This window comes from Globicephala melas, chromosome 21 (assembly GCF_963455315.2).
Source record: "Globicephala melas chromosome 21, mGloMel1.2, whole genome shotgun sequence".
NCBI classification, from domain to species: Eukaryota; Metazoa; Chordata; class Mammalia; order Artiodactyla; family Delphinidae; genus Globicephala; species Globicephala melas.
The window spans coordinates 28,836,467-28,860,238 of NC_083334.1; the positions used below are offsets into that span (position 1 = coordinate 28,836,467).

At 43.1% G+C, this 23,772-nt stretch overlaps 1 long non-coding RNA gene across 1 annotated transcript in view; it reads right to left on the reverse strand.

The window, feature by feature from the left end:
• Positions 1-23,772, reverse strand: part of LOC138842490 (uncharacterized) — a 118,063-nt gene that overhangs the window by 69,021 nt on the left and 25,270 nt on the right. The window contains exon 2 of the long non-coding RNA XR_011377128.1: positions 17,172-17,297. This is a non-coding gene — a long non-coding RNA (uncharacterized lncRNA). The remainder of the gene's footprint in view (positions 1-17,171; positions 17,298-23,772) is intronic.

Genomic DNA, 23,772 nt, shown 5'->3' on the forward strand with positions numbered 1-23,772 from the left:
CTGATAAGTTGAGGAGGCATTTTTTAATCCTTAGAGAAACCTCTAAAAAATAATGCAAATGGTATATCTTAAGAATCCAAAAGAAATAAAGCTGGGGGAGGGAGTCAGGAAGAAAGGGAAGGAGGAAAGGAATAAGGGAGGGAGAGAGGGAGGGAAGAAGGAAGGAAGGAAGGAAGGAAGGGAAGAAGGGAGGAAGGAAGGGAGATCTGACTGATTTTCACAAAGGAAAGCAAAAAAGGAGAAATAAAGGAAAGAAAAGGCAGAAGGAATAAATAGAAAACAAGTGTCAAAATGGTAGATCTAAATCAAACCATATCAATAATTACATTACATGTTAATTGACTAAACACTCCAATTAAAAAGCAGAGATTGTCAGACTGGATTTTAAAAGCAAGATCCTACTATCTGCTGTGCATAAGAGATGTACTTTAAATCAAAAGACACAGATGGGTTGAAAGTAAGATGACAGAAAAAGGTATACCATTGCAAACACTAATCATAAGGAAGCTGAAAAGGCTATAGTAATAACAAACGAATGGATTTCAAGAGAAGAAGCATTACCAGAAATAGAGTGATTTTTCACAAAGACTAAAAGATAAATCACCAGGAAGACATGGCAATCATAAATCCCTATGCACTTAATACAGAATTTCAAGCTACATGAAGTGAAGACTGACAAAATAAAGAAAGAAGTAGACATAGTCATGATAACTGAAGGTTCATACCATTCCTTAACTGTAGAACAACTAAACAAAATAATAAAAATATGGAAGATCTGAACAACACTATCAAACATCTTCACCTAATTTTCATTTATAGAACACTCCACTCAATGACAGCATAATATTTCAAAGGCCACACAAAACATTCACCAAAATAGACTATATACAGGGCCAAAAATCAAGGCTCAATACACTTCAAAAAATGATAGGGGGATCTATGCAGCATACTTTCATGTCTACCACAAGAATGTGAATACACTATCATTGGATTGTAACTTAATGCAATAATTTTTGACTATATGTATATGTATATATATACACACACACATACATATTTTAAAATATGTGTGTATTTTATTTGATAAAGCAAACAGGGCAAAATGTAAATAATGGGGAATCTGGTTTAAAGATATATGGCAGTTCTTACAACTTGTCTGTAAGTTTGAAATTATAAAAACAAATTTTTGATACCATATATAAAATAGATAAGCAACAAGGATTTACTGTATAGCACAGGGAACTATATTCAATATCTTGTAATAACTATAATGGAAAAGAATCAAAAAAGAATAGAGGGGCTTCCCTGGTGGCACAGTGGTTGAGAGTCCGCCTGCCGATGCAGGGGACACGGGTTCGTGCCCCGGTCTGGGAGGATCCCACATGCCTCGGAGCGGCTGAGCCTGCGCATCTGGAGCCTGTGCTCTGCAACGGGAGGGGCCGCGGTGGTGAAAGGCCAGTGTACCGCAAATAAAGAAAGAAAGAAAGAATAGAGATAGAGAACAAACATATGGACACCAACGGGGAGGGTGGGATGAATTGGGAGATTGGGATTGACATATATACACTACTATGTATAAAATACATAACTAGTGAGAACCTGCTGTAGAGCACAGGGAACTCTACTCAGTGCTCTGTGGTGACCTAAATGGGAAGGAAATCCAAAAAAGAGGGGATATGTGTATACATAGAGCTGATTCACTTTGCTATATAGCAGAAAGTAACACAACATTGTAAAGCAACTATACCCCAATTTAAAAAAAAAACAAAACAGCTCAAACTATAACAAGCGGTGAATACAGGTGCATCATACATTGTTAGTGAATGTAGGTATGGACTCAATGGAGGGCAATCTGGCATTACCCATCAGTAGCTGAAATCCCATTTCTAAGGATTTGTCCTAAATATACACATTCGTGTGATGCAAATGTTTGTGAACAAGAATGTGTTTTGAAACATGGCTCCTTAATGGTAAATACAACAAACAAAAAATTTTAAAAAAAAACTAGAAATAACCTAAATGTTAGCCAAGAAAAGAGAAGTTAATATATACCTTTGATGATAGGTATAATGCAATCATTAAAAAGAATGAGAGTTTATACGCTTCCAAGAAATACTAATTGAAAAACATAATCAAGAAGAAAAAGAATATGAAAAAGAATATATATACATGTATAACTGAATCACTCTGCTGTACAGCAGAAAGTAATACAACACTGTAAATCAACTATACTTCAACAAAAGATAAAAAAGAAAAAAGGAATATAGGTATATACATATATATGCATAACCAGATCACTTTGTTTTACACCTGAAACTAACATAATATTGTAAATCAACTATACCTCAATAAAAAAATTAATTAAAAATTAAGAAAAAATTTAAATAGACAGATTTTAAAAGATACAATTTACAACAAAATACCTAAAAATAAGTCTTTATGGGGAGAATTATAAAACTTTGTTAAAAGACATCAAAGAAGACCTAAATAAACAGAGTTATACAATATTCATTAACTATAAGACTCACTATTGTAAAGTTTTAAATACTCCCCAAAGTTTTTTGTGGGCTTTTGTTTGTTTGTTTCTGTGTGTGGGGGGGTGTTTTTGTTTTTGTTTTTTGTAGATTGGTGCTATTGAAATAAAACCTCCAAGAGGATATTTTTGGAACTTGATAAGTTGATTCTAAAATTCATATGGTGATGCAAAAGGCCAAGATTAAGCAAAATACTCTAGTAGAGGAATAAAAGGTAGGAGAACCAGCTCTACCAGACAGAAAGACATTATAAATCTATAGTAATTAAGATAATACAATAATGCCACAGAAGAGACCTCCGTGTATATGGATGCTTGACCTAAGACAGAGGTGCCGCTGCAGAGCATTGGGCAGGATTTGTCAACAGATGATGTGAGGTAACTGTGTATCCATTTGGAAAGAGTTGAATTGGATCTCTAACTCACACCATACACAAAAACCGAATCAGGAGGGACTAAAGACCTAACTATGAAAAGCAAAACAATAGAGATTTTCAAACAGGATATGGAACCGTGGGTCCCAAACTACTCAAAAAGGCGCCCTAGGACACTGCATCAGACTCACGGTGGTGCCTTGGGATATTTACATTTTTGAGGGAAACACAGGTATACTTAACACTGTACAAATGACCAGCTTTGGATGGTTTCAACATTAGATCAAGCTACAGTCCCTTCAGTGGCATCATATCTTTGCCAATCTGGGTTGTCAGCAGTTGCCGTAATTAAAAGCAAATGCTCCCTAAAAATCAATATGAAACAGGAAACCTTATTCCGAGGTTTGAGACGTTGTGCAATGCCCAACAGGCTCACATATCCCCTTAGTAAGTGATTGCAATTATTTAAAAATGAAAAATACATTATTTTTTCTTTATATGTGTACTATCTTTTCAAATGACTACAAAGTAGCTAGAATATAAACGCTTGGTAAGTTGTTTGGACCTAACTACCTAATAAACGGGAGTGTTGGGTGTTCTTTTGACTTAAGCATACCATGAAAAAATAACTGAGACATTAAAATGAACCATGAACTGAGAAAGTTCAGAACTTCTGATATAGAATAAAATGTGACCTCAGAGTAGAAAAGAATTTCTTAAGTGGGAGCCATAAAGCACTAATCATAAAGGAAATAAAACATAAATTCAAATGCCTTAATATTAAGGACTTCTATTCATCAAATGACACCATAAAGATACTGAAAAGGCAGGTCACAGAGTGGGGGGAGATATAAATAATGAATAAACCTAACAAAAGACACTCTTCAGAATATATAAAAATTCCTACAGATCAATAAGATAAAGACAACTTTATAGAAAAATAGGCAAAAGGCTATTCACGAAATAGGAAAGTCACATGGCAAACAAACTTATGAAAAAGTGCTTATTCTCACTAGAAATCAGCAAAATACAAACTAATGCACAATGAGAAGATAAAGCTATAAAACCTCGAGAAGAAAACATAAGAAAAATCTTTGTGATTTCGGGTAGGCAAAAAAATATTTTAGATAGGGTACAGAAAGCTCAAACTATTAAAAAATTGATAAACTGGACTTCATCAAAATGAAAAGCTTCTCTCCAAAAGATACTCTTAAGAAAATAAAATATTAGCCATGGACTGGGAGAAAGTATTTGCAAAACACATATCTGTTAAGAATCTGTCCAGAATATACAAACAACACTTAACAACTCCATTGTAAGAAAACAACTAAATTTTTTAACAGGTAAAAGATTTAAACAGAAGCTTTACCAAAGTCAACATAGAAATGACCAATAAGCATGTTAAAAGATGCTCAACACCATTGGCGACCATGGAAATATAAATTAAAATACAATATCATCACACACACTAGAATAGCTCAGATTACAAGGACAGAATATACCAAGTGTTGGCGAGGGTGGGAAGCAACCGGAACTCTCACAGACCCCTGGTATGTAAAGTGTATAATGGAAAAACCACTTTGCAAAACTCCTCGGTGGTTTCTTCTAAAGTCAAAATTACACCTACCCTACGACCCAGCAGTGCTACTCCTACATATTTGCCCAAGAGAAATAAAAGCCTACATCCACAAAAAGACTTGTACTAATACATCTCAAGAGCTTTATTTGTAATTGCCCAAAACCAGAAACATTCCAAATGCTCTTCCACAGGAGAATGGATCAATTGGGATACATTCGTACAACAGAATACTATGCAGCAGTAAAAAGGAACAAACTACTGATACATCCAACAGCGCAATGTGTCTCAAAAGCATTCTGCTAAGTAAACGAAGCCAGACACAAAAAGAGTCTTTTCCGGATGATTCCATGTACTGAGTATCTGGAAAAGGCAAACCTATAATGACAGAAATAGATGAGCGATGGGGTGGGTGATGGGGTAAAGAACTGACCACAGAGGGGCCTTTGGAGTGGTGGAAACGCTCTACGTCTTGATTGTGAATACATGACGGTATACAGTTGTCAACAGTCATCCAACTGCACACTTCACAGGGAGGAACTTTATTGTATGTAGATTACACCTCAATAGATCTGATTTCTGAAATTTTAACAGAGGAAACGTACGCCACAAGCACAATGAAAGATCCTTAAGCGACCAGATTGGCAAAATTTTAAGTCTGCCGATAGGAAATGCTGGCAAGGAGGAAGAGCTGTAGGCGCACACACGGATGGGGTGCTCCGGAAGCTGCTCTGAGCTGGAGCCTGGTGTGGCAGGAGTTTATGAGGGACCAGCCTCTAACACAGGGCTGTGGAGCCCATCAGCCTGGCCACACCTTTGGTCCCCACCCAATGGTCGTCAGATCCGGGTGGTCCCGGGAGGGTGTGTTCTAGGGCAAGGACAGTTCTATGTGGGGCCGACCCCAAAATGGCTGAGCTGGGCAGAAAGAATTTCTGGAAGAGGGATGCCTGCAACCCACCTTTGAGTCCCCCACAGGAACAAGCGCACCTCTTGATTGTGTTGTGACCTAAGACGATCACTGTGGACACTAGTTGGGTAATGTTGGAGATGTGCCCACCCTGCGATGCAGCATTTCACTTCTAGGTCAGTGACACACACACCCGTCTGTCCTGAGATGAATGCCCATTGCTGCCCTGTTTGTCATGGCCCCAAACCAGAAACAACTCAAAAGTCTGTCCTTGACGGAACAAACAAGTAAATTACAGTATATCCATATACTGGCATCATCAGTAGATGATTGTAGATCAATAAAATTATATCCATAGATACAAATAAAATGTATACAGCCTACATATCAAGAAAAATGAACAAGCTATGGCAACAAGATTCACATGGGTGAATCTCATCGACATAATGAAGGCGAAAAAGAGTACATACAGGGCTTCCCTGGTGGCGCAGTGGTTGAGAGTCCGCCTGCCGATGCAGGGGACGTGGGTTCGTGCCCCGGTCCGGGAGGATCCCGCATGCCGTGGAGCGGCTGGGCCCGTGAGCCATGGCCGCTGAGCCTGCGCGTCCGGAGCCTGTGCTCCGCAATGGGAGAGGCCACAACAGTGAGAGGCCCGCATACCGCAAAAAAAAAAAAAAAAAAAAGAGTACATACAGTCTGATTTCCTCCATGTCAAGATTTCAAGTTGGCAAAACTAAACCCTAGGGTTTGGGAATAAATAAATGAATAAATTATAATTCTATGACGAAAAGGGAGGAGATGGTTTTCACAGAAGTCAGGGTAGTTACTCCAGAGGGAGAGCAAGTTCTGATTAGGGTGGTGGCACCAGGGACAGTAACCCAAGTTTCAGCCACCTGTGGGTGTTCGCTTGATAACTATTAATCAAGCTGAATGTATGTGCAGGGTACTTCTTTTTTTACTTGCTCTATTTCTCAATAAAAACAAGGGGAAATGGCACACACATAATGGTCCACAGAACTGGGCAAGTTTGGCCTGAAAAAGAGAGAAGGCTTAAGGGTCATATAAAGGTCACCAAGGATCTAAAATGCTGTCCCACTGAGCCCAGAAATAAGTTCAGCCATTCCCTGGGCCCGTGCAATCCCAGACCGAGCATGAGTAATCTGGAACAGAGGGTGGACCAGGTGACATCAACTTCTCTTCCAGCTCTTGAGGTCAAAGGTACAAAGAACTAGGCCTTGGTAGGGAACTGGGTGGAGCACAGGCTGCCAGAAGCCAGGAAGCCATTCCACATAAAGGAACAGAGGATGAATGAGCACATGTTTATTTTTAAAATAAATGTCAGTTAATGGACTCTCGCCATGTGAGCTGACTTAGTCTGCCATTTCTACTTGGGGAAACGCCTGCTTTTACACAGAGTGCAGTTTCCAGCCAAACCTGTTCTGCCTGTGTCCCTCCAAGCTCTAGGTCCTGGGAGAGGCCCAATGCCTCCCTCCAAAGGTGAACAGCACAGGGGCTGCCCAAAGTGGTTCCAGCTGCCCTGAGCCCATCAGGGACCATGCAAGGCCTTGTCTTCTGAGCACTTCCCCATGCTGGTCACCATCCAGGAAGATGCAGTACAGGGAGACCCAGGCAAGGGATACAAATACCACTCCTGTAATAAGGAAGAACAAATCTGACTCCATACTGGACCTGTTTCTTTTACTTTAACCTGTGTGTTCTATTGCTTTTGCTACAAGAATGTTGCTAATAACCTGAAATATACAAGATAGCCCATTCTCAAGGCTCTGACCTTTAAAGATATAACACTTTTCCATTCATAGAGAGATAAAAAGTTGCAGAACAGAGAATAACATTTGTCTTTTTGGAGGTTTACAAGAACTTCAGTGACCCAACCTACTGGGACAGCTGCAAGAACAAAGGATTCTGACACCAAGAAGTCTGCAACAAACAACCACACCTCCTTCCCTTTTTGCATAAAAGAAGCCTGAATTCTAACTCAAGTAGGATGGTTCTTTGGGACACTAGTCCACCATCTTCTTGGTCAGCTTGCTTCCTGAAATAAAGCCACTGTTCCTTGCCCTAACGACTCATCTCTCCATTTATTGTCCTGTCGTGCAGTGAGCAGTACAAGCTTGGACTCAATAACACCACCACTGATCACGATGACCAGCACTGGCTGCGTGTTTTGCCTGCATTTTCTCATTTAAATAATCAAGCTCTGTTATGCCTTCAACCCACACTGCCATATTCACCATGACTCAGAAGATGGACCCACCCACACTTCCCATAGCAATCAGGAGTGGTCTGGCAGAAAGTGAGCACACACCAGTTTGGACCCTCCTTAGGGTGGGGGTAATATGGTCCTTATTCTGGACTCAGAGGAGCAGCCCACTGTCTCCCACTGCCAACTCCTCTCATTTCCTTGGCTGCCATCTGCTTCACTTGTCAATAGTAACCTTCCCTGCTGCCCACCACATCATAACCAACATTAAGGCAGCACCTCCTGGGGTTGAGATACAGAACTAGAAGCTTCTCATGCATACTTCACTTATTCATCCTACCACTGCTTTACTGGTGAGCAAACCAAAGCTCAGAGTAGTGAAGTAACCTAGACAAGGTCACACAGCTAGTAAAGAGCAGGCGAGTCGTTCAAATGACCTTATAGCCCCAGTGCTTCACTGTATACTGAGTTCCCCTCCAACCACCCACTCCTACTCCATGCCCTTCCTATATGGGGAAACTGACTTCCCATGTCCTCCAGCAAAGGCCCACCCAACCTTCCAAGTCTAAGTTCTTATCTGAGCTATTAATTGTCATCACCTTCCCTGACTTCCTTAATAAAACCAAGAGCTGTTCTCCATCGCACCCTGGAAGAAATATTTCCTACCCATTAAAACATGGAATTCACACCTTCTCTCCCTACTCTTTTTCCTTCTTAATTTTTGTGGAACCCTTGTTTGCGACAGAGTGTGGGTCTCTTTCCCACAGAGGTTCATTCTGTACCTGCACACTTGCTTAGGCAGCAGCTGATGGAGCCGGTGGTTATGGGTGTTCTGTGGCCATACTGGTCAAGAGTGGGCAAAACCCATGAAAACTCAACGAGTCCAGTGACTCATGGGTGAAAACTATTTAAGAGCTCACAAGGACATGAGTTGACAACTTCCTAGGAACCCACCAGGAGTGCCAAGAAAGGGTCATAGGTCAGTGGGCATGCTCACAGCACTACACGTCAGGCTCTCTTGGGTCTGGAACATAACCCCGCCCCTTCCCCGCCCCCCAAGCCCAGGTTCACTTTCACCGAGCTCGCCACCACCCCAGTCCGGCGTGACTCACTTGTCAGCCGATTTCTCTGCAGAAAGCTCTTAGCAGTTAATTTCTGGCTAATATATTATCCTTCAGCTGAGCCCTACAGTGCCATTAGCTAGGAGCCTGACACGACTGAGTGAAATATTGTCTAATTTATTATCTTATTACTCCTCTGGAACAGGATCAATTAATTACCCATTAAAGTATTTCAGCTGTAGAGATTTATGAGGGGCCCTCTGCATTTTAACAAATGATTAGTTATACATGTTTGTTTGCTTGAAGAGCAGAGACCAGCAAATGAATAGAGGCGATGGAAAAGGAGAGAGGAGGCGAGGGAGAGGGTGCAGCAGAGGCAGCTAATGGATCGCCCCTGACTCGGAGAAAATGGAGCAGTCAATGACAAGAGTTATCGACTCGTTCATTTGCGGTTTTGAGATAACCATATGTACAGGGGAAGGGGAGGGGGCGCCGAAAAACCCTCACTCAACTGCTTTTTCCATTCAATAAATTCGCTTCGGAATATATTGGATTGGGGTTTGATGGCTATTTCGTGTTTTGCAGAGTGCTGACACTGGTATGATTCAGTAATTATTGTTTCTTTTAAGTTATTGCTGTAATTTTGCTCTCTAAGATCCCAATCAATTTCTGCCTCTCAAGGGCACGCTTGAAGAGCGATATTTGAAAACAGCCCTCTGATAGATTGTGCGGCTAGACAGTGGCTGAGACAAATAGCCTAATCTGGCACAAATTAGCTTGGCTTCCACAGATAGTTTTATACAGCGATGTAAATTACATTGTCAAGCCAAGTCACTTTCCTGCTTAGAGTGCAGCTAACAAGGAACCATGGAGACATTATCGGTGCTGCCGTGCACTCCCAGGGCTGCTGCAAAGCCATTTGTAAGGGGAAATAGAGAGAGAGAGAGACTTTGGGTAACAAAAGCAAGGTGGTGGAGCAGAAGTGAGCTGGAACAAGGAGGCGTGGATGAAGCTCTGAGTTCTCTTGGTCAGGACTGAACTAATGGGACCATTGGAACGGGAGACGGTTACTGAGTGTGTGATGGGCTGGTCCAATAATGGGAGAGATGGGGGAGGCTGGACAGGCTCTATTCCGAGGACTGGAAGCAGGAGAGGCAGTGCTCTGCTGGGAAACAGGGGCTCTCTGCCCCTGAACCCCAACCTCCTTCCTGCCTGGGGAGATGGTCTCTGCTGGCCTGTAAGCAGAGGAGGGACTGGGAGACCGGCTGAGCTGAACTGAAGGGGAAGATGAGCTGAGTGAAGCTGGAGGAAAGTGTGCCGAGCTGACTAGAAGGTCAGGCTACGCTGGCCATCCTTGGGAGGTGTTGACCTGCTGGACCAGGCTCCAGGAAGTGGGGCTGGAGCCAGGGACCACTCAGTGGGGCTCCACCCCCAGCGTCCCTCGGGAGGTGGGAGTTGGTCCAGCTGGGAAAGAAGCTAAGAGGTGCTCTTCCCGGGCCGGGCGTGGGAAGCATCCCCATCCCTTGTCTGATGTGGAACTTCTCTGCCAGGACCTCTGCACTGGCTCCCCGCGCCTTGGCCATCACAGGCCCCATGTTCCTCATCCCCACCCTTCACCCCAGATAGATTCATCCCCTGCACCATCCTCAGCAGTCCATTCCTCCTTCCCCTTCTTTCTCTCATGCCTAGCACTTGGGTCTTCTTGTACCAGAGAGATCTCCACTTCTCTGTTCCTCTTCTCAACCTGCGCCCGCTCCAGGATCCACTCAGAGCCTGGCCGTCATCTGGCTTCTGCCAGGTTGGATTCCAAGTTCTCAAAGGCCTGGCCCTGAGCACCTTGTATGGTGGGGTAGGAGCAGGCCTAGTTCCAGGGACCGTAGAACCCACTCTGGTATGTCCAGGGGAGAGAGGGTCAGTGGGGGGCTGGCCAGGGTCATGCCAGCATCCAGAAAGACAGCGGTGAGTGTGGAAACATCCCATTCACACACCACACTTGAGCCTCGGCCTGGATGGGCTGCAGAGGCTGCTGTTTCTTCCTGGCCCGAGTCCCCACACCAAAGGGATTGCTGGGTTTGGGTTTTGAGACTGTGCCATGTGGTCCTCCACCCCCAGTTCTAAGCCTGCACTGACATCACGGCCAAAGGCCAAAGACCATCCTTCCTTGTCAAATGACTGACAGACCTCCCTCATAGACAGTGATGAGGACACTTACCTGGAAGACTTCTCAGGGAAAAGAGCAGCTCCACAAACATGCTGGGCACTTTGTCTGATCATGGCCCAAGAACATTTGCTGCTTTAAAGGAAGATTTGGCTTTGAGTTTAATTTAGTTTCACCTACCTATCCAGTTATCATCTAATAGTTCTGCACTGCCCTTAGCCAGATGCTTTCCCATTACTGCTTAGAACTTCCTTATTCCTCAGTGACTGCAGAGGGGGAGGTTAGTATTACTAACAGCTTGGCTTCTTTAGAAAAGCAGAGTCACATGAATAGGTGACAAAAATACAGCATAAGCAAGAATGATGTTGACTCGTCTCATCCAACCTGATAAAAATATTTTTGTCAAGCAGAAGGGCACATTTATTTATTTAACACTACCATATGACAGGTAACATAGATGAGAGCTTTGTGTAACTCGAGTTTTCTAAATGAATTAAGGTAATGCTGTAAAAATAAACCCCAAAATGTATGATAGCCCCAACACAATAGAAGTCTGTTTCTCACTTAGACTAAGTCTAGGATGGCCTCCCTACTGTGTGGGGTCCTGCTCCTCCAAGCAGTGATTGAGGGGCCCAGCATCCTTCCATCTTGCGGCTCCACCACCTTCAATACATGGCTTCTAACTCCCTGTACTCTTCTGCATCAGGTCTGAAAGGGAAAAAACATGGAGGCTTATCCATGGGAGGTTTTCTTATGGGCCAGTTCTGGAAGCACATTGCAGGGCTTCTGCACACATCGAATGGATGAGAACCGATCAGAGATGCACTCCACATGCAACTGCTTGGTCCTAGCTGGACGGCTATTTACCATTTTATGCCCTTCATTCCTTCCTGAAGATTCACTTTTCCATCTGGTATTATTTCCTTTCAATCTAAAGAACTTCCTTAAGCATTTGGTATAGTGTGGGTCGGCAGGTGATGAACTCACCTAATTCTCATTTAGCTAAAAATGCCTTTGTTTTGCTTTCATTCTTGGAAGGTATTGCCACTGAATATAAATTTGGGTGGACAGGATTTTGCTGGGTTTTTTAACCACTCTAGAGATGATCTTCCATTATTTTCTTGCCTTCACCAAGTCACTGTCTCCCTGTATATGATGAGTCCTCTTTCTCTATCTGCTTTCAAGATTTTCTCTTAATCCTTTGATTTTTCATAATTTGACTATGATGGGCCAAGGCATGGTTTTCTTCATGTTTATCCTGTTTGGGGTTTGCTGAGATTTTTGAATGTATCAATGTGTCTTTCATTGAATTTGAAATATATTTGCTCATTATTGCTTCAGATATTTCTTCTGCACTGTTCTCTCTCCTCTTTTGAAACTCTAATCAAAAATAAGTTAGTGGGCTTCCCTGGTGGCGCAGTGGTTGAAAGTCCGCCTGCCGATGCAGGGGACACGGGTTCGTGCCCCAGTCCGCGAAGATCCCACATGCCGCGGAGCAGCTGGGCCCGTGAGCCATGGCCGCTGAGCCTGCACATCTGGAGCCTGTGCTCTGCAACGGGAGAGGCCACAACAGTGAGAGGCCCGCGTACTGCAAAAAAAAAAAAAAACACAGGTACCTGAAGTCCCACTCTTTTGGTTTGTTTTTTCCTCTCTGTTCTTAAGATTGAATAATTTATATTGATCTGTCTTCAAATTCACTGACTCTATCTCCATTCTGTTTTTAAGTCTATTCCGTGAATTTGACTTCAGATATTTTACTTTTTACTTCTATTTTTTTTTATTTTAAATTTTATTTATTTTTTTAATTTTCTAAATTTTTTTTCTAAATTTTCTAAATTTTTCCACTGATATTTTATATTTTTTCTTTTATTTCAAGCATATTTTCTCTCAGGTAATGAGTATAGTTATAATAACTACTTTAAAATCCTTATCTACTAATTCCAACATTTGGGTCAAGTAGATGTCTGTCTTCATTGATGGCATTTTTCTCTTGAAAATCGGCCACATTTTTATAGCTCTTTCTGTGCTGAGTGGTTTCAGATTATATCCTGGATATTGTGAATGTCTTGTTGTGGGCACTCTGAATTTTGTTACATTCTACTGAAGAGTGGTAAATTGCTATTATTGTTGCTGTTCTAATAACAATTAAGGCAATAAAATTGGTTGGACTCAAATGGCAAATTCTATCTCTTGGGTGGCAGCTCAAATCTCAGTTCAGTTCTACTATTTTTAGCTGAGCTGCTTGGATTCTACCCCATGCGTGCTTGACCCAGAGTTCTGAGTGGAGTTTATATTTAGCTGCTGTGGTTGCCCAAAACTCTGTCGTCTAGTTCTTTAGGCCACAAAGACTTCAGGTTTTCTGTAGGTGCTTTAGTTGCCCCACGTGACGCTGACTGCAACCAACAGCCATAAGTGGGAGGCTTAGCCCATACTATTCGCTACTTCCAAGTGTCAATTGTACCTTCAGGAGGCTAGTTTTGTTGTTGTTGTCGTTTTGGTTTTTGTCCAAGGTTTATGGCTATTGTCTGTTTGTAGAAGGTTAGTCTGATAGAAGCCTACTTGGCCATACCAGGGGTAGAACTCTCCCAATGTATTTTGAGAGGAGGAAAAAGCCAGCTGTTTCAATAAAGCTACCCTCGTAGTTCCTTGTCGTACTGCATTTCACAGAACTTCCCCAAACTTTCAAAGGTGAAACAGGAGTGTTTGTGGTGGGGATGAGGAAGGAACAGAATTCAACTATAAATGCAGACATTACTGGATCTTTAATATGTCAACAAGCATTTATTGGGCATCCACCGTCTGCCAAACAGGGAATTTCAACCAGGGCTCTTAATGGTTAGTACATGTCAAAGCTCTTCCAACTCTGATTAATGTGAACATATTATAGGGTTATTCTGATCACCTGAGGTGTAATTAATAATAATAGACACTATTTTGAGTACCAAATTTATGCCGTGCACTGGCTCTAATTTTACAAGGATTCCTGGTTTTGGCATGTCTATTTTACATGAGCAGTGTTACGAAGTGGAAAAATAATCAGGTGTTAGATACGCCTGGGTCTGAATGTTCACTTTGACACAGGCTAAATGACCACATCCCAGTGTAAATTGCCTAATGTCTACGAGCCTCAGTTAACTTACCCATAAACTGAGCATTCAAACTTGTCATGATGATAAGGAATACCTGGCTCATAGTAGCTACTATTCTTTTTACAGAGGAGAAACTTAAGCTCAGAAAGTTTCAATAACTTGCTCACCATCAGAAAGTTATTTTGCCACCTAATAAGTGTCATCACTGGGTTTTAACATCATGTCTCTTTACTTTCTTTGCAGTTGGCTGCTTTATCTCCACAATAACCACCAATTATTGAGTACCTATTATGTCCAAGAACTATCCTAGGTGTTTTACATACCTAGAGATAACCCTAAAACTAATCAAAAGATAATACAAGACCCTCAGATCAGGCAAATGCTTCCCCTTATGGAATCATCAGAATTATAGGTCTTGAAGATAGTTCTTACTAGCCAAGAGTTAAGGTCTTCCCTTAGGAAAAGTACCTCCCCCTAATGGAGCTGCCGTCCATCCCAAAATGCCAGAGAAAGACACACCAGCTGTTCTCCTAGAGCACACGTTCTGTAAATAGCTACCTGGTACCCACTTGGTCCAAGAATACTTTTTTTTTTTGCGGTACGCGGGCCTCTCACTGTTGTGGCCTCCCCGTTGCGGAGCACAGGCTCCGGACGCGCAGGCTCAGCGGCCATGGCTCACGGGCCCAGCCGCTCCGCGGCATGTGGGATCTTCCCGGACCGGGACACGAACCCATGTCCCCTGCATCGGCAGGCAGATTCTCAACCACTGCGCCACCAGGGAAGCCCCCAAGAATACATTTTTTTTAATTGAAGTATAGTTGATTTACAATGTTGTGTGAGTTCCTGGTGTACAGCAAAGTGACTCAATTATACATACATATACAATTCTTTTTTTATATTCTTTTCCATTACGATTTATCAATCCAAGAATACATTTAGATGGCTCAGAGGGGTGGGGGAGAGAATGGAACCTGGACAGAGGAATATTTAGAGCTCCCTCAAGCCAGTGACAGAGCCAACAGCCCTCTGGTCCCTATTGTGCCGAGGAGAGAGTCAAGCTGGGTATTATTCATACATTTTATATCTTGCATTTCAATCAAATTCTGAGCTACAATAAAATTTCCTTTTTCAAGCCTGTCATTAGTTGGTTTAAGATTCGTGAGGAGTACATACAGACCTCCCACACCCACATAGTTATTCAAAGTGATCGTTGAATTCACTTAAAAGCAATTATCTAGTCTCTCAGTCAGACTCCACTTTTCTCCTGTACAGCACAACGTGTTCTATTGTTCCTATTTATTACCCCATAATGTTTGACCTATATGTTGGTGTTAAATCTTAGCCACATTGCCAGACCTACTGGTATATCTACTCATGCATCTATCTGTTCAACAAACAATTTCCAAATGCCTGCTTATGCAGACAAAGAAATTAGAGATATGCATAGTTATGTTTCATGATCTCCATCACAGCCTGATACAGCAGACAGGGCCCCCGGCTCTGCAGTCAGGGATCTGGACTCAAGCTCTGCCTCCTTTATTTTCTAAATGGAAGACCCTAGTTAAATCATTTAACTTCACAGAATCTCAATTTGCACACCTGTAAAGTGGGGACAATTTACCTGACATCTCTAACAGGATCTTGCAGGGTTCAAATGAAGTTACATAAACAAAAGCGTTAAAATTATAAAATAGTATCTAAATGTAAGCTAATGCTATTATAATTAAATATTTGGTATCCTTTATATTTATTGCAATTTGTCTCCTTCACTTTACACTGCTAATAATTTTCATAGGCAGAAGCTGCTGTTGCCATTATTGCAATAGGCAATGTGCAGGACTTCCTTACACAAAGGCTTTGCACAGAGGAGTAGTGGGTGAAGGAGTCAAGGAAATATTTGAAGATAGCATGTTTTTGACGAATACTTTCATTAGTTTTACTCATCCAATAAAGGTAGCCCAGCCTTCTTGGAGCTTACAAAATAATCACAAACCCAGATACTAGCCATTTAATTATTGGTTTGGTTAGTGTTAGGAAAGAAGAATTACAAGGTGCCATGGGACCCCAGAACAAGGAGAGGGTCCGAGCAGAAAGGAGGAAGGGCCCCACTGAGGAAATCATCCCCAAACTGAGCTCCAAGGAGAAATAGTCAGCCAAGCATGGAAGGAAGCAGGAGGAGTGCTCCAACAAAGAGAGTAGTACGTCAGAAAGACCAGAATCAAGGGATAGCATAGCTGATTTCAGGAGCTGAAACAAATCCCTATATCAGAACTGGAGAGAACCAAGACCAGAGAAGCATGAGATCAGCCTGGTGACACTGACAGAGGTCCATCATGCTTGATCTCTTAGAGCACATTACAAATTAGGGTTCATGAAAAGCTACTGAAGGATTTTCAGCGGGAGTAATATTATCATATTTCCGTTTTCATATGTAACGTTGACGTGGAATGGGAAATAGATCTGAAGACCAGTTAAGAGCCTATCGCAATGGTCCAAGAAAGAGATCATGGTCTGTTGCACTAAGCTGGTGGCAATGGGATAAACAGAAGTGTCCAGATCTAACATATTTAAGAGACAGAAAGGACTAGAGTTAAAGATTAGATGTGTGGCAACGAGAGAAGAGGGAACTCAAGAATGATTCCTGGTTTCTGGTTGGAGCAACTGGGTCGGACCATGATACTTTCAGAGAGAGGAAATTGCAGGAGGAGCAGGTGAGAGGGGAAGGTGACAAGGTGACTTCTGGAGATGTTAGCTTTGAGGTCCCTGTGGCAGACATTGCTAACTGTCCTCCCAATAGTCACTCGGGTGGTTGGGGGTGAGGGAGGTGAAGGTGCAAAGAAGCTTGATCTGACCAGTCACTTGGATAAACTTGGTCCTTGTGCCTCGGGTCATGTGAATTGATTTGCTTCATTTCTTATCATTCTATGGTGGGTGGATGGAGAACCACATTCCTTAGCTTAGCTTGCAACGAGGCATGGCCACGTGGGTTAGGTGTGTCAGTGCCGTGTAAAACCACTGTCTCACTTTCTGAAAAGGAAGCTGGTTGCCCTCTGCTTCCTCTTTCTCCTTTCTGCCTGCTGGGTCACAGTGCTTTGGAGACATTGTCACCCTGTGGAAGAGGACAGTTACCCTCTACGGTGAAGTCCCAGGATAGAAAGACAACTAAGTCAACATCATGGAACCACCTGCCCTCCCTGGAATGGCCGCCAACTCTGGACTATGATGTGAAAGAGAAATAAATTTCAATCTTACTTGAGCCACTGGACTGTAGATTCTGTGTGTTACAGCCGTGTAGCCGAGTGGAGCTGTGTCTGGTAGAAAGTTGGATAGAGTCTCAGAAGAGCTGGAGAGTCCTCAGAACATAAAAGTCCGTTGAAGCTGTGGCAAAGAGAGAAAACAGGGTGAGAAAGCAGAGACTTGGTCAAAACTCTAAGGACCCCAACAGGAGAGTCAGGTACCCAAAACCCAAGGTGATAAAGCAGCCAGAAAGGTGAGCAGCCCCCAGGAGATTGTGATGTTCCGGAGGGAGTGTGGGCAATGCTGGGGTGGGTGGGGGGAAGCACTCGAGGTAAGCATCTGTTTGACTGAGTGTCTTGGAGCTCAATGGTGACCTTGGGAAGAAGCTTCAAGGGCATGGAGGAGAGCAGAAGCCATACCCAAGTGGACTGAAAGGCCATGGAAGTGATGACTGTACATACCATGGACGTTCAGAAAGTTGTGGCTAGAAAGTGAAAGAAAGAGGTAGCCAATCTAGAGATGATGGCAGAGGCAGCATTTTTTAAGATGGAAGAGATTTGGACATGCGTAAATGCTGAAGGTAAAGGAAAGCATGAGTGTAAGTCACGGTTCTACACCACAAGAAAGTGAGAAATGCTGGGATGAGCTGGAGAATGTGGCAGAACTGAAGGCAGAGAAAAGGACGAACATGTGGCTTCTCTTTTAACAGAAGGGAAAGATTTGATGCGACCACACAGGTGTTCCACTAATCTGAGTCCAGGTTCACAATCCCTTTTCATCATCACATGAGACAAGCCAGTCACCAAATCAGTCAAATGCGACTAATAAGAGTTTTTGAAGAAACATTTATAATGATCTAAATTTTTCAGAGTTTTGAAGCCACCCTAATGAATGGATGCTGGATGTTGAAAGTGTCTACATTTTATTGTATGTATTAGTAAGCATATACAAAAGATAGGCAAATCCCTATTAGAAAGTTAGAATAAAAGCCCCTTGAAGGCAGGAAGGTTATACAATTTTTGTTTGAATCCTCAGTCCTTAATGGGTGTTCAATGACTGCTTCAGGATTCAGTTAAGTTCAAATCAGACTTTACAAAAGAATTATTTTTCTTTACCAAAAGATTCACCAGTAGGTACCTGCAAATAGCCGGTAAGTCTGGTGTATTCAAATTTTGAATAGAAACTTACATGGAAATGGTGCCTCTAAATACCTTTAACATTTTGAGTTATTATTACTGCAGACTCTAGCCACTCCAGTATCTTAGGGACATATCTATTAAGCAAAATCAAGAACCCAAATCCTCACGAATCAGTGAGAAGAGGTATAGCCCATGGAGTGACGGAGGAAATACCAAGGACCCTAACCTGACTGACCAGTTGGATATACTTTGTCCCTGGGCCTCAGGTCATATCAATAGACTTAATTTCTTATGGTTCTATCATGGGTTGACAAAGTCCAGGGCCTATCTATTTACCTTGCCCCTGAGGGCAGTTTCTCTTTGAGGCCAAGGAGTGATTACGGGAAGGAAATATGCAGCTCGACACCCTCTGGCGCCAGTTTTCACTAAAGCTCTCAAACTCTCCCTACCATGTCCTTGGTTTCTGAATTGTTAGTCTATTCACCCTGTCTGCCCCCTGTCAGAAGACGTAAGTGGGACACAGTGACAGTTCCTGGCGGGCTGTGTTTCCCTTTTCTGGGTCACTGCAGGTAACCCTCGAGAACATAGCTGGGATGATTTGGTTGATGAGAACCCCAGCCTTGGCTTTATCTGCCTTTAGGAACAGACTAGACAAGTGATGGGGAACCTAGAAACATCAAACTCTAGAGAGAGACGATCCAGTCCAATCTCTTTGATTTGTAGAGGAGGCTGCGACCTAAGTTGGGAAAGCAGTTTGCCTGAGGTCATGGTTAGCAGCGGGTTAGACACTGGGGTAACTTCTCCTGGCTCCTGGTCCCAGGTTCCCCTGAGCAACCTTCAAGTTGACACATTTGGTGTTCAAACATTTGGTCCAGCCATTTCTCTCTTTTGACACAGGTCAGGGCAGAAAAGAAGGTACACATCTCTGCCCACGTGCTTTAATTTTTCCTAAGGTAAGAATTCTTTTGGGAGAGTAGCTGCCCCTGAATGACATATACTTTGCATTTTTCCATCCTGTTGATTTATACAAAAGCCTCCAGGAGGTCATGAAGACTTGAAGACTCACCCTAGTTTAGCATCTTTATACCATCCTAGAAAAAAAAATCATTCCCTGGGGACCTCCCTGGCGGTCCAAGTGGTTAAGACTCTGCACTTCCAGTGCAGGGGGCATGGGTTCGAGCCCTGGTCGGGGAACTAAGATCCCACATGCCATGTGGCCCAGCCAAAAACTAAATAAATTTAAAAAATAAAAACAATCGTTCCCCAGTAGCTAATCTGCCTGGGCCCTCTATTCCATTTTGCAAATTCGTCTTCTCATTGCAAGGCGTCTAGGCCTTCCTTCAATGTCTGCTCAGTCCACCGACCTTGAAGACAGCCAGGGAGCCAAGTTAATCCTTCAAGAAAGAATCACACCTGCGGGCCCCCTTTTAATGTCTTCCAGGCGTTTGCACACCTATATTTATACGTGCGTACATACGCACACACAGGAAAACACACACACACACACACACACACACGTGGCAGCCAAGCGAGCCAAAACGAAAATTTAAGAAAAGGCCCACGCAGGAGAGAAGAAAATGCCCCTTTATATCTGCAGGCCGCCTCCAGCAGAAGCATTCCTAAAGATGATCGGTTAAATGTATTGCTGCCATTACACTCTACAAGAAACACATTCCATAAAAACGAAGGTGCTGTAAATTACACAAATATGATGGTAACAAGCCAGGAAGCGCGCCGCTAATGAGGTCAGCGACAGAACTCCCGCGGCGCCGCAAATCACGTACCAATCCTGCACGGGAGGCCCTAGAACCGCGGCGGGTCAGCATTTTCTGAGCGCATTTGTAACCTGCTGTTTGGTATATGGTTACACAGGTAGATAAGAAGCCTCCACTTCTCCCTCCCTACATTCTCCCCACCCCCATCTTTGTTTACGTGTCAAATATCCAAGTCACCAGACAGGTGCGCTCTGCGTTAATGTACCTGACTATTACAGCCTATTGTTCTCCGGCTCAGAGGAGAGAATTAGTCACTCAGATGTGTAAATATTGGTTACCGTTTTGAAGCACTGCAAGCTCTGTGTTTCTATCAGGCCTGTTCCTGGAGGAATTATGCATGCTGTTGGCACCGGGTTTTGTACACACTGTATTTGTTAAAGCTCTAAAAATCAAATAAACATGTTCTCAGCTCCTGAATTATTAGTTCATTCACCATCTTTCCCCGTTGCGGGGGGAAGCAATGAACACGCCAAAATGTGGCATTTAGGAACTGCAACACGATTTCTGCTTGGCATTTACAAGTTGGAGAACAGCCCGTAACACCCATCCCCGTGCCTTTGTCACACGGCCTTCAGCTCAGAGAGCCCAGGCGTCTCTGTCACGGATCCTGACCTCTGGGCGATCCAGACCTTCCGCTGGGGTCAGTGGGCAGCCTCTACTTCTGGACACATGTCAGATGCGGGGCTTGGCGCCCTCAGAGCTCCAGAGCTGAGGGCAGAGTCAAGGAAACCCACACCACACAAATTCAGAGGCCAGAGGCACATCTGGTAAGAGCAATCCAACGTCCCCCTCTGAATGTTCCCAACTCTGTCTCTAGTTCCTGCTCTGCACCAGGATTACTACGACCGACCCCAAGACGGAGCTTGGCAGCAGTGCTCAGAACGGTTCACCACATATGATCCTGCAACCCAGCAGCCATTTGGAAGAGAAGAGAGGGCCGCCAATTTTAAAGGCCAAGCCCGTAGTTTCTTTTTTTTTTTTAATGTCTAAACAATAGTGCTTTATTGGTAAAAGGTTAGTTTCAACGGATACACCATTGCTGTGTAAAATAAGTTTTCAAAATACATTTTTATAGGTAAAGCTTATCTCTCAGTAAAAGAGCAATTATCTATTAGCAAAAGTATTTAGATTTGGGCAGCAAAACACAAGGGAATTTAAAAGTTTAACAGTGTAGGTGCACCCCCCCACCCCCCAACCATAGCCATTAGATGGCCGCTAGCACTAAGTAGTAGTTGTACTATATAGAAGCCCATAGTTTCTGGACATCTTTTTCCATTCCAGAATCCAGGGCAGTTAAGGTTTAAAACCATTGAGGGTGGGTGAAGAGAAAAGTGAGAAAGAAGTTCAATGTGAGGTGCATGAAAGAATGTAAGTGAACATTTAGCGGATAAACATGATCACACAAATACCTCCTACATCCCCCAGCGTTAAGCAAAGTATTTACGGTTCAGATTCCGCTCAGAGCCAACAGCGGGGTGGATGGTAGTTTGGTTCGGAACCGCCTGGCCTAGCCCTAGTCTCAGACACCTGTTTATACTCCATCACGGAGGTTTGATTGAGTCTGTTCTCCCCAGTCTAGGGGCCCTGCTGTGGATCTATCTGTATACACATATCATAGGTTTTGGAAATAACTTCAGCACATAAACGCCATTATTTCCAACAGAGTTGGTGTAAACCATATTTACTACTCAAACGCTCGGCTCAAAATCGAGCTGCAAGGAAACAGTAGCAGCAGTGGTAACAACAACAACAAAGAAATCCGTGACAGCTACAAACCACAACCACAAGTCAGACAAATTCACAAAGAGGCCTTGAGGTGAGAAGCACAAAGCGGAGGCAAGATGGTGGCGCTCAGCGCATTCAGAAGAAAACGGAATTAAAATCAAGGTAACTCCCTGCTCTAAATTAAATACAGAATACATGTGGGGTGCATACAGGGATGTAAAGAGAGGGGAAGGTACAGAGGGAGAGCACACAGTCGGAAGCACTAGTTTTTCTCACTACCATAAAAATCTCAATAGTCTGTGTGATCATAGACATGGGAGTCTCAGGGTCTGTACAGGGAGCTCTGGAGCTGTTACTGACACTCAACAGTTACCTAATATCCAGCGTCGTCCAAACAAGAGGAAACATCTTATAGGCAGCATCCCCGCAAGTCAAGACTCTCCCTTCCCTTGGAGGTGGGAATGGTCTTGCGATCAAGAGAGAGAAAGCCAGCAAACTATTATATATAAGAGGGATAAACAACAAGGTCCTGCTGTAGAGCACAGGGAACTATATTCAATATCCTGTGATGAACCATAATGGAAAAGAATATAAAAAAGAATATATATGTATGTATAACCGAGTCACTTTGCTGTACAGCAGATATTAACACAACACTGTAAGTCAACTGTATTTCAATTTAAAAAAAAAAGGAAAAGCCATCACACCAGAGCCACACCCACACCCCACGTGGGAAATTTCATTCATTCTTTCTTTGGTTTTTTGGGGTTTTTTTTGTATTTAGTATATCTGATTTACAATATTATATTAGTTTCACTGTGCAACACAGAGGTTCAATCTTTTTATAGATTACACTCCACTGAAAGTTATTACAATAAAATGGCTATATTTCCCTGTGCTGTACAATATATCCTTATTGTTTATTTTATTCATAGTAGTTTGTATCTCTTAATTCCATACTCCTAGTAACACAACATTGTAAATCAACTAAACTTCAATAAAAAAAAAAGAAAGATCACACCAGAGCCACACCCACAACCCATGTCAGAACTTTGATTCATTCGTTTTTTTTTTTGTTTTTTTTTTTTTGACAAGCATTTACCAGGCACCTACTCTGTGTCTGGCTCTGGAAAAGATAGAAATATAGGTAAGATGTTATCACCTCATTAGAGAATAAAAATGTTAAATAAGAAAATGATGGTTATACAGGAAAATGACAATAGCTTTGTAGAAAAAAAATGTCTAAAAGGAGCAGCATATGACTGATGACCAAGGCAGAGGGTAATAAGAGCTTTAGGTACCGACCAAGTCCCAAATGAAGATGGAGCGCTACAGGCTGGGGTGCTCCAGGAAGGGCTTCAAGGAGGAGGCGGGCTTTGAAGGCAGTCAGGACGGAGCTGGGCAGAACAGAGAGAAGCAGAATCGATGCGGAACAATTGTGTGCGGTAAAGACCAGGAGGTGGGAACAAACTTGGCGTGTCTGGGGAGCCTAAAGTGACCATTCCGATCAGTGTGCAGATTTGTACAGGAGACTAGAGGCGGGTAACGTTGGAAAGGTTGATTGTTTCTGTTGAGTGGCAACCACACTGATGTTTAAGATTTGGTCATGGTTGAAAATGATCTGTAATGGACACAAGGCAGGCTTCAGTAGAAGGAAAACCCGTGTTCATACCTTCTACATCAATTTGCATCGCGGGAGAGTGAGGCGATGCAGGAGTAGATGCATGGCTGTGTGGGGAAGAGGGGGACGCAGTCCGTGTGCGTGCTCGCTCTCCAACCCATGTACGCTGGGGTCTTTTACGCCCCCTCCCTCCTGGAAAGCCCTGGACCAGCGTAGTGAACTTACAAACAGCCCTGCCGCCTCTCAGGCAAATGTGCCTGTTTGGGGCAGGTGGGGGGAGAGTGGGAGACAGAGACAGGGATATGGTTTCTCCAGACCAGCAGAAGGTACTTGAACTCTGTGGGAAGGTCAGTTGT